Raw genomic sequence first — 4386 nt, forward strand, 5'->3', positions numbered from 1 at the left:
TAAATATTAGAATGTAAGGATGCATCTTTATGAGAGAATTTGACTCACTATTTATTATATGTCTCTCATTAAGTTTTGACATTCACACCTTAATATTTTAATATAATATTTCCATAATTTTTATCACAATAAAATTTTATTAAAAAGTAGGCAAAAATACAGACAAGCAATATGCAACCTTTGAATTCACATATGTATCTACACAGAGACTGAAATGAATAAATAGTAGTTTCTAATAATCTATTAAAGGAAAATAACTAAAATATGGTTTTATAGATACTAATAAGAGTAGTCAGAATCTTCCTGTACTGAATATAAAATAGTATTTGTATTAGATTTTAAACATATGATTCAAGTAGATTGTGAAAGTTAATTAATTTAAAAAATTTAGACTTCTTCTGAAAAGACAATTTTTAATCTTGCATTATTGGATTTGGAATCTCAGGAGCTTACCTGAGGTGAGGTGATTTTTGGTGGCAGAGAATGGATGGCAACATTTTATTATATCATATACCACTTGAGACTTATATCCCTATAGTCTCTTCCCCTTAGGCTTTGTTGCTGTGAAAACATGATTACTATTTCTCATAGACTTAAAATCCCTTGTGAGTGCGGTAAGTTCCTAAATAAAGATGGAAATAAAATTTCTTATTATTGTCATTAACTTGATTTGTCAGAATGAATATTTCAGTTTAATTTTATGTTGTAAATTATATAGAACATTATATATATATATATATATATATATATATATATATATATATATATATATATATATATACTGCAAAATATAATCTGTATTTTATTTAACTGACCAGAATTTAATGAAAATGAAATTTCTGCCTGTGGAGGTCTGCAAAGGTTTCCTTGTGAGATCTGAGATTGCTTTACCCAGTAGGGCTGCATTAGAGAATTGCTTGACCACGTCTTTGGCTCCACCTCTTGGCATTCCTATAAAGACCCTTTGGATGAGACAGAAGGGGCCAGTGGATATCGATCCAGGCCCTCCAAGGCTATCCTGTGTTTCTGTTTCTCTCCCCTCTATATTTCTACCTAATATCTCTTATCCCTCTCTCCTCAAGAGTATTCTGGGGAATAGTGGGAGCTGGCCTCCCCACATATACCCCTATGAAATCTAGTATATTTATGTTCAGTTCATCTTCTGCTTTTGACATACTTCACTGACTTAGTGGTTGTGACAACCTTTTGAAAATTTAATTTGTGTAACAGTTCATACGTTATTTAACTGATACTAGATGGATCCACACACTATATGCTAACTGCAGTTCCTGTTCCTAGAATAACTAGTATATGCCCAGTTGTGGTGCTTCCACTGTATTCTCCACTCCCAGTTCACAGAAAATTTCATAAATGATAATTTCAGCATGACAAATGGTGAAGTGTCTACTAAGAAATATAGCAGAAACAGAATTTCTCATGCATCAATTCAAATACATGGTATGTTAAAAGTAATGTAAAGTTAGCCAGGTGGTGGTGGTGCAGGCCTTTAATCCCAGCATTCTGGGAGGCAGAAGCAGATGGATCTTGTGAGTTTGAGGCCAGCCTGGTCAAAAAAGCGAGTTCCAAGACAGACTCCAGAGCTACACAGAGAAAGCCTGTCTTGAAAATCCACAAAAGGAAAAAAAGAAAACAAAAGTAATGTAAAGTTAAGGGCTGGAAATATGATGATACAGTGACTAAGAGCACTTGTAACTCTTCCAGAGGACTGGGTTAGGATTTCAACACAAACAGGTGGTGCATATACACAAAGACACACAAAAGACTAATTTAAAGAAAAATACATAAAGTCTTAAAAATAATTACATGAACAGTAATGTAAATTTGAATGGTTTATATTTGAAGAAAATGTATTTAATTACATATATTATAATTGAATTGTGAATTTAGATGAAATTGAATTAAAATTGAGGACAGTTTCTTCTGTTAATTATAGGTACACAAGTGTTAATTTTATAATAAAGAAATGCTCATTAAATAGTTGTATTATGGTTAAATCATATCTATAATTTATTGGACTTTTAAAAATATCTAATGTAGCAAATACCTAAGAATTTTAAAACAATGATTCACTATAACATTTCAGCCACAATTGCCATTTTTCTTAAAGAAAACACATTATATGGTCTTTTCTGATTTAAATAAGAAATATGAAAATCCCTTTAAGCTATTTTACATCTGTCTGTAGTTTAGCAATGAGCACAATTTAATTGGCATTTCCCTAAATGCTAAAGCTGATGAAGCTTTTTTTGAATCATTACTTATATCTCTGAGTAAGAACAATCAGTTCAGACTCACCCCATTTGTAAATGGCTCACTTCTCTTCATGACTTCAGTTTTGGGGTTCCTTGTATATCCAAATAGTAGTTCTCTATTGCATATATTGTTGACCCATTTTTTTCTCCCATTCTGTGAGTTTCCTCTTCACTTGTATGACTGTTTTCTTAGTAGAAACTTTTGGACTTTATGATTATAATTTTTTTAAGTTTTATAAATTTGGACTCAATTCCTGGACAGTCTTCTTTTTCCTTTCTATATCTTTCTATATCTTTTCTATACCTATATCTTGCAAGGCACTGCTTATGTTTCTAATAGAAAATTCAACGTTTCATTTTCATATTAAGGTTTTTGATCATTTTGAATTAAGTTTTGTACAGTCATAGAGATATGTCTAATTTCATTGATGTTCATATGGACACCCAGTGATTCAGTAACATTTGTTGAAGATACGGTCATTTCTCTGGTTTACGTTTTTGGCTTTTTTATCAATTTTCTGATGGCAGTACTTAGGAGGACAGATGTTTAGATGTTCTGTTTGATTCTATTGGTCAACATGTGCAATTTTGTGACAGTACTATACTGTTTTTTTTTTAACTATAGCCCTGTAAAATACATTGAAATATGGTCTAACAATACCTCAGCATTTTTCTTTTTGGTAAATATTTTTGCCTTATTTGGGGTCTCTTGTGATTCTGTTTCAATTTTAAAATATTTTTCTTTCTTGTGAAGATTGAAATAGGGATTTTGATTGAGAATGTATTGGATCTGTAAACTACTTTTGGTAGACTTGTCAGTTTTACAATATTAATTCCACAACATGACACAATGAGAAACTGCAACTGATGTATTATAAACAATGTGTTACAGATGTAGTTAAATAAAAAAACCTCAGCTAAAATTAAAAGAAGAACATTATGATACCTTAAAATATATTCTACTTGGCTGGAGAAATGGCTCAGTGCTTACGAGTGCATAGTACACCTGCAAGTTCAGTTTCTAGCACACAAATCAGGTGACTCACTACCTAATATTACTGCAGCCTTAGGGAATTCAATACTTTCTTTTGACTCCGTGGGTACTATTTCTGTCTCTCTTCAACATAATGTTATCTTTGGTGCTTTCGCCTGCTTTTGAAACACCTTTCCTCCTATTTGGTTGCCTTGTCCAGCATCAATAGGAGGACTTTTGCCTTGTCTTATTGTATATTGTCTTGTCCTGTTTGGCCATTGTCTTTTGGAGGCCTACACTTTTTTGAAATGTAGTTGGACAGGGAGTGGATCTGGGAGAGAGGGGAAGTGGGGGAACTAGGAGGAGTGGAGGGCTGGAAAACTATGGTTGGGATGTATTGTATGAGAGAAGAATCTATTTTCAATAAACATTTTGTAAAGTAAAATAATTTCTTGAAAATATTTTGTGGTTAGGAAATTTGGGTGACAGTGACTTTCACTGCAATTAAAATATCTTTTTAAAAATAATATATCTATAAAGATCATTAACTTTATTACTAACCAAAGAGTGCTTTTAAAAGTGAAGATAGGAATGGATCCTGAGATTAAAGAGCACTAAATACTTTATCATGTATACTCACAAATACATATGTATTACATATATATTTGTGTGTAAATATATGTATATGTGTGTGTGTCTCTCTATATATATGCCCATATATGCACATATACATACACTTGTACCTATACCTGTATACACATACATGTACCTTGTGGTGTCCTTACTGAAATAAATAAAGTTGTGAACACTTCAAGCTACATGTTTGCTAAAAATGGTGATGTATTTACAGTGAAGAATATAGAAGATATTAATTGGTCATACCAAAGCCTGGGGGAAATTATTTTACAAAGTTCAGTCCCAAATGACAGTTGGCATAATAAAATACCACTGTAACAGTGTTCAGGCACCTAAGAGCTACTCTTCTCAGGTGGGTTCCTACATACCTCTGTTTTCAAAAACAGGGTAAGAGCAAAACAGTTTCAATTTTACCTCATTAGAAACAAATTTTTTAGTGATGATTTTACTTCCTGCTCAGTTTTAAAGATTAAATCCAACGAATGAAAATAATTTTTAAACTTG

This window comes from Peromyscus eremicus, chromosome 4, assembly GCF_949786415.1.
Source record: "Peromyscus eremicus chromosome 4, PerEre_H2_v1, whole genome shotgun sequence".
NCBI lineage: Eukaryota > Metazoa > Chordata > Mammalia > Rodentia > Cricetidae > Peromyscus > Peromyscus eremicus.